The sequence below is a fragment of the Rhinatrema bivittatum genome, chromosome 6, assembly GCF_901001135.1.
Source record: "Rhinatrema bivittatum chromosome 6, aRhiBiv1.1, whole genome shotgun sequence".
NCBI lineage: Eukaryota > Metazoa > Chordata > Amphibia > Gymnophiona > Rhinatrematidae > Rhinatrema > Rhinatrema bivittatum.
In genome coordinates, this window is record NC_042620.1 from 213,459,768 (window position 1) to 213,472,659 (window position 12,892).

The 12,892-nt window shown below is 42.6% G+C and overlaps 1 protein-coding gene across 2 annotated transcripts in view; it reads left to right on the plus strand.

The window, feature by feature from the left end:
- The first annotated feature begins 3,989 nt into the window (after nt 1-3,989).
- The window catches only part of LPAR4 (lysophosphatidic acid receptor 4), a 51,226-nt gene continuing 42,323 nt past the window's right edge, over nt 3,990-12,892 (plus strand). For both annotated transcript variants that reach the window (XM_029606530.1, XM_029606529.1), the window contains exon 1: nt 3,990-4,345. The gene's annotated coding sequence lies outside the window, so the exon portion shown is untranslated. The remainder of the gene's footprint in view (nt 4,346-12,892) is intronic.

Below are 12,892 nucleotides of genomic sequence, written 5' to 3' on the forward strand. Positions count from 1 at the left end.
TGTCTCATCTACAACTCTGCTGCATTGGGAACCTGCATCTGGATCTCCCTATACTATCTCTGTGAGACGGGTTCCCTCTACCGAGGGTCCCTGGACTGCTACCTCTGGATCACCTCACTACTGCCACCTCTGGTGGTATACATTAGCTGTATAATAAAAGACGAATCTCTGTGCATCTCGAGTCTAGCCTAGTACTGTGGTTCACCATGGGGCTCCTCCCTGTGGGTGTGGTCATCTCCACAGTACCCAAGAATCCACTCAAACACCTCAAAACCATAACAGCATCGTCTGCCACCCAAGTACATTGGTCCTTTCCCAGTCCTACGAAGAGTGGGAGCAGTTTCTTACCAGCTGTAATTGCCACATGCCATGGGTATTCACAATACCTTCCACGTCTCCCTGCTGAAGCCACTAGTCCTCTCCTGGCCCTCTCACAGAGATCCCTCGCCTCCTCGGTTCTCCACGGACCCAGACTCCACCCTCCAGGTAAGAGAAGTCCTTGACGTCCTGGGAGGGCTATGGGGCCGAGGAGAATTCATGGGAGCCATCCCATAATATACTGGATAAGGAACTCCTCAGGGCCTTCCACAGGGCTCACCCTGAGAAACCTCGCCCACAGAAAGGGAGGCCTAGAAGGGGGGGTACTGTTGGGCGCCCCATCTGTGCTTGGCCCGCGCATGGGCATGCTCACCTCTCCAACTTCTCCGCAGGTCCTGGGTCGGCCTCCCCAGCAGCAGCCACAAGCTCCTCCAGGCCTCGCCATTCTGTGGCAATCGGGTCAACAGCGTGTGTGTGCTAGTTTGTCTCCACGTCTCATCGCTTGTTCCAGTCCTGTTCCAGCATCCTTCTGTTCCAATGTCAGTCTGTTCCTACGTTCCATCAGGTAGTACCTCTTGGACTGACTCTCTGGTACTGACCTCTTCCTGTTCTTGACTACATTGATCGCCTCCTGGATACTGACCCCTGCCTGTTACTCAACTACGTCTGATCTCTGGAACCTGACCTCTGCTTTGGCTGACTACTCTCGGACTGACCTTTGGAACTTGACCTCTGCTACTACTGACCTCGCTTCCTTGATTCTGGCCTTGATCCTGGCCTTGTCATCCCAGACACTGTTCTGACCTTCTCTGGTCCCTCGGACCCCTAGCCTTGACGTCGACTGCGCACCCTTGATCCTAGTGGGCACACCATTGAACTTCCTTTCTGGGAGACCCTGTGAGGCCCACCTAAGTCCAAGCGGCCCGGGTCCCCAAAGGCTCCACCCGGAGGGACCGCAGGCTTCCAGTGGTGAAGCTCCAGCTAGCCTCTGTCTCCTCCTGTGCTCTGCTCCTGTTGGCAGGCGCTTCCTGGGCCCGACCAGGGAGCCTACCAACCCTGCAACAGAATAAGGGTCCACATCCAGGCACAACACCAACTCCACTAATCCCCAATCCACCCATTCCCCACCCCTATCCTAGCTGGCTAAGCCACTTATCTGCCTAAGTAGTGCCCACTGACCATAGCTGGATATTCAGTGGTACCACTTAACTGGCTAAGTGCCGTTTTGAATATCGGGCTCTTAATTTTCAGGTTGATCATGTCTCCTGTTTTGTCAACATATTCAGCCAGTAAGCCCACCTGGAAGGACCAGAAGAATGCAAATGAAAGGGTCATCCAAAATAAATATATATTGCACTCAGAATCACAAATATCAGTCAAATCAGATCACATTTTCTGATATATCACCACACCAACCCTCTAAGCTCATCCTGCCAATATCTGTTTAACCACAAATTTTGTTGCAATCTCTGTTCATATTAAGCCAGCCTGGCTTGGATTCTTGACTAACAAGGAAAACTTGAATTTGAACAGGGTAGGCCAGTTTGGATTTGAATCACTCAACAAAACTCAAATTTTTAAATGAGCTCAAGTATCCCAGAATTTTAATGTAAGGCAGGTCTAACTCTAATGCAAGTTGTTCTGTATTATTTTTTGTGGGAACTATTTCAATGGAAGTTGAATAACAAGTGTTCTTTTAATCAAAACAGCTTTACTTTCACCCTATAGCAGTTGGATGTCAAGCAATTAAGCAGCTTGTGAGTCCTTTGAATTCAGGCAAAACCCTAAGGATACACTACTCTCCTGGGGAGAATTAGCTTCAGGTTTCTTCCTCCCTATAGCTGATGAAGTATGTTACATAAATAAAAATGAGCAAATATCTTCAGAATCCAAGATTCTTAGTACTTCTACTAGTAGTAACTTTAGTGCCTCCCCTCGTCCCATTACACTGATTTGCCCCTTCCCTTCACAGGGCTATAAGCTCATCCACTTATTAAGTCTGGTAAAAATGGAAACCATATCTTCATATTTTGGCAAAACAGGTCTTAGTGGAACAGAGAAAACTATGCTTTGTGTCACACCAGTCTGCACCTATATAGATGTAACTCCAGTTGTATTCAAAGCAACCTACCTATCCCTAATACAAATATACATAATGGTGTCCATATTCAGCCACTGAGTGGCTAGATATGTGAGCCAGATATACCTATCTGGCTAACTTAACTGGGATATTCAGCAGCGCAGCTAGAATTTAGCTGGATAAGTTGCAGAATATTGCAGCTAAGTTGTTTAGACAGATAACTTTTCAGTTATTCAAAAGACATTTAGACGGATATCTACCCCAATGTAATTAAATAATTATATCTAAAATAGTTGTGCTTAAGTATGTATACATATATAGACTGATAGATAGAAATATGGATAAGCAAATTGGATATGATAGCAAGAAAGTTTGTAGTATTAACCGGCTTTTTTACCAAGGTACCTGTGACATTCTATGAAAGATCAATATTTTTCTCTGTGATAGAAAAACAGTCATTGTTCTCGACATGTGACTTCAAAAACATTTTTTAAGCATAGATGGTACTTTTGTCGCTAAAAAAGCGAGTTTGTATTATGTGATTAGCAGTAATAAAAGCACTGTTTCACTGAAACAGATAAATAGAAAGTATTTTCAGTTTGAATAGTTTCAATTTAGTAATAAATTCATTGATAAGCATTCTCCATTACTTCTGACAGTCACAAAGAGGTCAATATTCAAAGTTGGATGTTTAAGTAACATAGCCAGATATAACTTATCTGACTATGTAAGAGGCATGGCAAAGCCATTGAATATATGCGTATATGTGCGCACTTCGCCGGATAAGTCTACCTGGCTAAGCTTAGACCTGCTGTATGGGCCATCTAAACTTAAACATACATTTATACACCTAACTCGCTCCGCCCCCAGTCTGCCCCATGTACACCTACTTTTTTTGTGCGTACATTTTAGCTGTATATGGGGCTTGCATGGCTAGGTGGCTGCCGGTGAACATGGGCGCAAATTCAGTTGCTGCAACTTAGCCGCATTAAGTCCCACTTATCCAGCTAAATAGTGCTGAACGCGCTTTGAATATTGACCTCCACAGTGTATAAAGAACACTAGCTATATTCCTTTCACATATTACTAAGATGAATACAAAGCATATTTTTAATTTCAGGGATTTGTTTAAATCCTCACATAAATTTTAAAAACCTCATTGCAGCTGATCTTTGCATTGCACATCCTGACAGAGCTTCACTTTATTCTTTGTTTTTGAAGGGGGAGAAGGAGAAGGGGAAGGTTGTTTTTCACATCAGGGAAGATGGAATGTTCACGACGACTGACCAAAAAAATAACAAAACTGCAGAGTTTCTCACATCTTGGCTTCCAGCCCCTCTCTCATTATTTCAGCTACAAGGAAACAAGAGTGCTTCAAGCACATTCAAGCAGGCTGTCTCTGCCAGCTAATTGGTAAGGAAATGGGCTGCATTCATTGTGAAGCTGCATTTAAGCCGTTAATTCTTGACTGGGCAAGCTGTTTTTCCCTTGGCTATGCTCTTTAAGGGAAAAACTTTATCAGTCCGGGCAGTTGTGACTAACAGAATGGTGAAGCAGAGGGGGGGCACTGGGTGGGATCAGCGCAAGGAATAATAACACCACCTTATCCAATGAAATGCATTTCCTATTCAGACCCCCAAGGGCTCCCCCAGCCCTCAGATCCTGCTCAGACATTGGGCCCATTCTTGTGTCCTGTTTCCTCTGAGGCGTGCTCGCTGCCAACACTCAGCCCTGGGTTTCTCTAACAAAGGAATGGAGATCACAGCTATAAGCAGCAGACGGAGCTAAAGATTAGCTCAGCTCAGTACAGCACTAGACCACTCACATTTTGCTTCCATTTGTTACAAAGATGGAAATGTATTTATGGGCTTTAGGAAATGAATCTACTGGTGATTTCTGAGACGGACTGATGCCAGAGGAATGGTTTCCCTTCTGGGACACACAGGGGTAAGTTTCCTTTGTTTTGATCCATTACAATGCTGGAATAATGCTTATTTATTATTTTCTTAATAACATACAAACACCTACATAAAAACTTTCCAGCTTGCATAATTGTTAAAATTTTTCAGCAAGGAAAATAAATTGGAATCCTAAAGTTTTCTATAGCATTTTAATAACCGCTGCAGGGGTTTTTTTTTTTAATACTGGTATAGCAGTAGCATGGATTGGTAGAGCAGATAACTGCAGTAATTTTTTTGTTACTAAAATTATTTGTGGAGCTGGTTTACTGACTTCACTGTACATGTGTGTGTAAGATTCTATTAGATGGGGACGGGGGGGGGGGGTGTATTTATATATCTGGATTAAAAACTTTGTCAACCACTGAGCCACCAAGGATACTATCAACTTATGTATTAGATGGATTTTGAATTATATTTGAAAACACTATTTGGCTTTTGGTATCTGGACCATAGTTTTAAGAACAGACAGATCTTGATTCCAAATGACACCGTGTCTTTCGCAAAAGCAGATAACCTAGTGTACAACACTGTGAGATTCTTATTTCAATATGTATAGAGAATGATTGACAACACCTAGAAAAGTGTTAAAGTTCCAAGTTCAGATCCTGAGGATACTCAGCCTCCCACAATGTTCTGACCATCTGATGAGTATTCTGATGCCTGTACAGTGAAGCTGGAGTACCTCCATCCTGCTGGCTTAAAAGCAAGTTCGATGGAAAAGAAAAACCTAAGGAGAACAACCCATGTCTCTGCAGTATACATTTCAATCCACTGCTTGGGGACTATAAACAATCCTCGCCCCAAAAAAAGGGTTGGGGAACTAGTCAAGCCCGCTGGCTCCAGATCAGTAGATGAGTCAGAAAAGATATTGCAAAATACATGAAAAATTAAATTAATAAAATTAATAAAACACCATTATCTGCCATTGTAGAATGTGTCCAGTTGGCTAATGGGATTGACTGTTCAGTTTAATAGAAATGAGATATTGTACAATAAGATTTGGAGGTTACATCCACCAATCAGAAGACAGATTTCCAAGGCATTAACAAGCTCTAGTAACCTGCCTGGTTGGTAGAGGTGTAATCAGTAACATCACTACAACTAAGAATAGGATCATATCCATTAATTCCTTTAAAGAGAGGTCGATATTCAAAAGATTTACCTGGTTAACATCAGATCTTGGCCAAATAAATTTACCCATTTAAAAATCTGGCCCCTTTCACTGGCTAAATTTATGCAGGTAAAATTGCAAACTGCGCTGGGTATAAAAGGGGCCAGGTCAGCAGAATTCCTGGGGCATGCTTTCAAATTTAGCCTGTTAGCATGATATTCAGTCCTAACCAGCTGTTTATAGCTGGATAAAGCCATCTGTGCAAATGACAGGGTTAGCTTAGCCATATATTCAGCTGTACAACTAGCCAAATAAGTGTGGCAGAATATACGTGTAAAGATAATTGTGAAGCAATACTTGTGACTTGGATTGGCCACTGTTGGAAACAGGATACTGGGCTTGATGGACCCTTGGTCTGACCCAGTATGGCAATTTCTTATGTTCTTATGTTTTTCTTTTTTGCTTCAGATGGTGTTAATGGCTGACTCTATTTTGTTATATACCATGCAAGGTTTTAAAAGTATTAGTATTCCCCCTCCATAAAATAAGAACTTTATAACTATATCACTATTCTAATTTCTGAATCTCCATATGCTGTTACCCACTAATTCCCCTGAGCTATTGCACCTGTCATGTATGAACAGCATCACAGTTACTTCAGATGGAATGCGTTCTGATTGGCTCTGCAGTATGTGATAACACTGATTATGCTACAGCTAATATGGACCAATAGATTTGATAAATATGAGGTAATTTGGGACATCTTTGCTAAGATGGCTACTTTCAAAATCTGAAGATAATTGGGAGGGGGGTGTAGTTTAGCAAATTAAAAAAAAAAAAAAAGGACTTAGCAGTACAATTTTTCTTTCATGAAAGTTCAGACTCATTACTTGTTAGTAGAGATGTGCTTCGGGTTAGAATTTCGTGTCGGGTTTCATTTTGGGGCCCCTCGTGGGAATTTTGTTTTTCCCACAGTTCAGGGTTTTTTTTTGGGGGGGGGCCCTGATTTTCGGGTTAGTGCGCACTAACTCCTGATAGTGCGCACTAGCATGGCAGAGTTAGTGCGCACTAATGGGGAGTTAGCGCACGCTAACTTGAAAATGAATTTTTCCCAAAGTTTTGGAAAAAATTCAATCATTTTTCAGTTCTCCCGAACCATTCCAAATTAGGCAATTTCATTGAAATTGCCTAATTCGGGAAAAACGATTGCACATCCCTTCTTGTTAGGTGGTGTATGTGGGAAGTGCAGAGCCTGTCAGGATATTAGTTTGGTGACCATTCTAACTAGGGGCTGAGGTACTAATGTGCATAAATTTGGTGTTTGCAGTATGTATTAATGGCCAGTGTCAATGAGATGCAAATGAGGCATACATTACTGCAGTTGGCAAAGTCCAGGTGTATAATACACATGTGCATGCAAAATCTTAACTACACGTTCCTTACATACAGTTTACATTTTTGCATGAATGGGTCTGGGATACATTTTGTGTGTTTTACAGCTGCTAGTTTTTCACTACACTAATAGGTAAAGAGCTATTGCATATTTTTTCATCTTATTACCCCATTAGCATAGATTTTGCATTAATGCTATTAGAAACTAGTTTGCACATATTAACAGCACCATTAACACTCGTTAACCACTTAAGACTGATCATGCTTGCAGGGTATTAGCACGCTTAATGGCTTTTGCACATTGGTTCCTGAATGTTGATTGTCTTTTGCTTATTAAGGGGAGACAGTAATCAAAGTGCATGCATTGGTGCAAACTCCATGTTTTGCTTTGTTTTTTACCTGCAGGGATTGCATCATTAATTAAAGCACAACTAGTTGGGTAGCTTTGCTTTGCTTATAATTCCCTAGAAAAAAGTAACCTCAAAGAGTTGGGGTATTTTTTCTCAACAAAAACAGGCACATATTGTGGCATTCCCTAACCTAACCTCACCCATGGGAATGGAACCAAACAATGTGGGTGAAATTTTACCAACATTGAGAGTGGACAATTTTCGGAGGGTCTATCTCCCTAAGTAAATCACTCTTTTACTCATGGAAACGACTTTAAAAATAGTCCTCCCCTTGATGAGAGGTTAGAAAGACTTGAAATGTTCTGAAAGATGGGGATTTGGAGTGGGTGAGTGTATTCTGAGAGAACAGGAGGGCAGGCTACAGCTTTGAAAGAGGTGAAGTGAGAGAAATCAGGAGGAAAAAAGAATAAACATCCAATAGAGAGCAAAAGGCTAAGTTTTATTCTATTGATTTTAAATTAAAAAGAAAATGTTTTGTCTCTTTTCATAGGAAGGGCTACTGTGAAAAATTAAGCGGCACCTTAATAATGCCTGGGTACGGGTTATGACAAAAACTCCAGATCTTGTTCCACTATTTACCCAGCAAACAAAGCCCATGATCCAAAACGAAAGGCAGAACCACGGCGATCTGGTGACACACTTCAGATTTGGTGAACTGTTTCCCTACACGCTGTGGAAACCTTCACGTTTTTCTGAAATATTTTTCTGCAGGTTGCGTCAATGCTTGGAAGGTACCAAACTGCATTTTTTTTCTCTTCTCTTTAGCTCCCTTAAATAGCCTGCATTAATCTATACAAATAGGGGTTGAATTAGCACAAGTTTGCAAGTCATGAGCATTTACCAATCTTCAAGACTTCAGCCCTGGCTGCAGTGTTATGAGTTTCCTTTGGGAACCTGGAGGAGAGATCCTGCTGAATTCTAATTCACCAGCCAACTCCATAGTCCCTCCCTCCGGCTGCTTCTTTTCTGTGGTTTGCCTCTTGATATATTTTCTTTTTTTGAGACACTCTGTTTCACCCAGGGAAGGAAAAGGAGTGGCTCATTTTTCACTTGAAGTGTTTGCCTATCTCACTAATGCGGAACACCCATGACAGTACTTTTCAGCATATAGGGCTTTTGGTCAGCTCTGTTGAAATGTTACTTTAAGAAATTCCCTAAAAAATAAACTGTAGCCACCAGAAGAACTGAAGCTGAACCTGAAACCCGAACCGGGCTGTCAGATTTTGCGCCAGTGCTGTGCTGTTCGTGTTCCATGTGCCTTCCAATCCCAATGTTTTCAGATTCTTGTCTCCATTTCCTTTCTGTGAGGCACTTGGCATCTCTTTACCCTGCTCATTATGCTTTCTTATTTGTGAGGTCTGTCCTTATGGGCAACTATCTAACATCTCCACAGTGGTGAAGTAAGCTTCAGGGATCAGCCACTTTGCAGCCTGATAATGTGTTCTTGCCAAACAAAGAATAATTTGCTGGGAAAAAAATATTCAAGAAAGCAAAACACAGAAAAGTCAAACATGTGTGGGGAAGTCTCACAATTGCAGAATTTGCAGTTTTGGGTGGGCTACTGTTTTCCATCTCCCCTAGCCATCATATAATGGAATTCATGGAAATGGTAGATCAATTCCAAACCAAATTCAACAAGATTTTCTTCAAAACAGATATTGATGGGCATGATGCTACGGTTATGGAAATTTGTTGATGCTGCTTATCATGTTGAGGGTTGGGAAAGAATTCTTTTTATTGAATCAAAACTGACTGCAGAAACCCTATGGAGTGTTTCAACTTCTCGTGGGTTACATGTAGAAATAACTGCTGAACAATTAGATTGGACTGAATGGACTTCTGGTTGTCTTTCAAATTATTGAACTATGAGGGGTTATTTCAAATTTTGCTCCCCCTCCCCCTCCCCTGCACAACACAGGTATTTAAATGAGCCACTTTGTATGCACATGCATTCAAATCAGCTCATTTATATGATAATCAAGTACTACAGCTTGCAGGAAAGTTGGCAAGTTGCATTATTTGATGGAAAGTTAGCTACACCTCTTGAGCTAACTTTCCACTGGGAGCATTGGGACGCTAATGCACATCCCAGTGCTCTTTGGGCCTTTCTGTAAAGGGACTGAGTGGCACTCAGTCTTCCCCCAGCTATAGTACTCAAACCTATGGGGGTCTAATGAGACCCCCTCCTCTCTGTCCCTACGATAGCAAATGTTGCAAAACTTAAAAATACATTTTTGGCACTGGTGGCCCTAGCCTTGCCCCTTCAGTGCCAAACATTGTGTATCCAAAACGTTAGCCCCCTACTCTCAGACCTTCTTCCATTCATACCTCCAGAGACCCCCCCCCCCCCCCCCTCATCGGACCATTACTTAAAACTTTCTGGAGGTTTAGCAGTACCTGGAGCATTCTTTTGGGCTCTAGGTCTCACCGTGCCATTTCCAAACTGGCACTAGCTGGCCTCAATTGGACCTTTATCCCTATCATGTGTATGAGCACTGCTGATGGGGTGGGGGGGGGATCCTGGGGGCTGCACAGCCCCTTTAAAAGATGGTAGCTCTGGGGTGTGGTGCCACTAGTGCATGGTACCACTTTGTTATTTTACTGCAGAGAAAAATCCCACAAGATTTACTAATCAGTGGACCTGAGTATCATAGGTTTGTGAATCCATGGTTTTTTCCCTACAAAGAAAATACTACAGCTTAGTAAATCTCTGCTATGTAAATACACAAAGCTTTCATTGCCATTGTCTTTTTGGCTTCTAAAGGATGACTACTGGATACAACACATATAGCAATTGCCATAAAAGTGGATAGGTTTACCCCTATCCACATTACATCCATGGCAACTTTATCCAAAATACAACTGCAAGAATGATCTTTAATGTACCACGAAAAGAACATATCACCCCCATATTACAGCATTTACATTGGCTTCCCATAACTCACCGTATCAAATATAAAATCCTCAATACCATTCACAATCTACTCTACAATCCCAGTTCTGTCTGGATTTGCTCTATGTTACACATATATAAACCTTCAAGACAGCTCCGATCCATGGATAAATGCCTACTAGAGATTCCATCGGTCAAAACAGCCAGTCTAGCTCTAACAAGGAAAAGAGCTTTTTTGATTATAGGTCCAACACTGTGGAATTCTATTCCTGAATCAATCCGAATGATATCAAGCCATAAAGAATTCAAAAAAGAATTAAAAACTTATCTGTTTAATGATGCCTACAAGAACAACAACTAACACTTTTAGATACCACTATGAAGTCACTTTGCCTAAAACTTGTTTTGTTTAATTATTATGTTAAGTTTGTTTTAATTAGGTTCGTAAGATTGTAAGCCACCTAGACGGACATGTAAATGCCCAAATGTGCGGTATATAAAAACTTTTAATTAAATAAATAAATAGATTTAAAAGACTGCAAAAAAAAATCATCCTAACCTCAAAAATATTCAGTGTGTGGTGTTAGGAAGGTGGACCCCTGAGCCAAGATGAGGTTGATGCTACCTATAGGAGGGAGCCCCCTGTAGGTCCTCATCATTGGGAGGTGGGTGCCCGAGGAGAGGAGACCCAACAGGACCTTCACCTATACCAGCCCACATTCCCTTGGGTACTGGTGCCAACAGGACTTAGGCATGGGTCTCCAGACAAAGACGATCCCCACAAGGAAGGAGGCAGAAGTGAAGTCAGATATACCAGAGGTCAGGGCAGGCAGCTAGCGAGAAGAGTCGGTGAGCAGGCAAATGGTCAGGACAGGCGGTGGACAAGGCAGAATCCAGGGACGTACCGGTCAAAACCAGAAGAGCAATCCGAGGGGATGAGGAGCAGAAACAGGAACAGGATCATGGAATCAGGAACTGGAGCAGGAACAGGAACCAGGAACAGAAGCAGGAACATCTCGCACTCTAAACAGAGCAGGACCTGTTGCTGAAGCGAGGAGAAAATGGGCAGGGCCTTGCCTGACATCATCTTCCTGCGCCGTGGGGAAGTTTTCTGCCTCTGGCCCTTTAAATAGCAGGAAGTGGCACACACACACCCCTAGGGGGAGTGGCATCAGCGTCGGGAGACGCGGGTGAGGACTGAGGCACGCCGTGGCAGCAGGAACCGGTGTTGGAGATGGGGGCCGGTGAAGGACAGGGCAGGAGCGAGCCTTCTGCCCCTCAAGGTGAGGGGGACTGGCTGTGTGGGCCCGCGGTCGGGGCACCTAACTTGTGGAGGAGGAGGAGATTTCACAAATGCTCCATTAAGGCCCTGCACACTACCCATAGATAAAGAAAGGTGACAGTTGTGAGTCAGAGTGGGACCTGCAGAAGACAGGCAGAAATGGTAAAGGTCAGAGAGAGTGAGAATGGATGGGTCAGGAAGCAGGTCCAAGAAGCAGGAGAGATGCAGCATTGATGGTGGTCCAGGGCACTTACATTCCAGAACACCTTTGGGGAGTTGAAGGCAGCAAAAGCTACAGTGCAGGAAGTGATTTGCAAAGACTCCAGGGCAAGAGACAAATTCTATGGCAGTTACTGTGGCCACAGAATTGCAGCAAACTGGGAACTTTCCCTATAGGCAAATATCAGAACCTACCAGAACCGACATGCAGGCAGGATATTAGATATACTGTGTGAGTTAAAAACGAACTGAACTAGGACTCTGCCACACCCCATGGATACGCAGTAGCTGCCAAGCAGTCATATGAGTATATGCTAAAGACAAAGACAACACAATAAGTTACATTTATATGGGCATTTGACAACCTACAAACCTGCTTCACTTTGGATCATACTGGAGGCTTTCTTCCTCAACTTCTGTCGAAGTGTACAAAGCGCTGGTCATTCACTCTCAGCCTTGGTTGGATGAAGAGCTGGAAAGGCTGCCCTGTTGGATACAAGGGAGATAGAAGAGGAATTAGAACCTTCAGGCATTAATAGTGCAGCTGAGTCCAAGAAGATAACTATGAAGTTGTACTAATATTAGGCATGTGTATTCATTTGAAATAATTTTTTTGGAATGAAAAAGACTATTTCTGTTCATTCTGAATAGAACAAACCAAATCAACTATGTTCCAAAAACAACAAATATTTTCATTTCCATCCGTTTTTGTAAGTTTGTGCTTGCAGTGTGTAGCTGTGCACACATTGAGGCCGATGCAATATTGGGTGCTCAGGCCAGCGCAGCAGTTTAACTCTGTATTGGATGCGCGTTTTGGATGTGCTAAGCTAACGCCCGAGGCAATAATGGGATTAGCGCATCCAATCGAGCTCATGGCTAATAGTGCTCATCACATGTAAATTCATGTAGATGAGGCTATTGGCTATTACCCTGGGATGCAAAAAAAGCAGGGTGCCCGATTCACCCTGTTTAATTTGGAAAATGTAATGCCAGCTCCAAGCTGGTGTTGTCATTCCGTGCTTAAGAGCTCAACAAAAAAAAAAGCTTTCTGTGATTCTTCCTCAATAAAGGCGCCCATTTTTAGTTTGCCCATATTGCATTGGCCTGATTGAAAATAGTGTGCATAAATCGACAATTTGTATGTACCTCATAGTGTGTGCAACTACATAGTTCATATGCAAAAGCCTGGAAATAAAAAAAAAAAAGAGAACACAAGAAAAACAAAC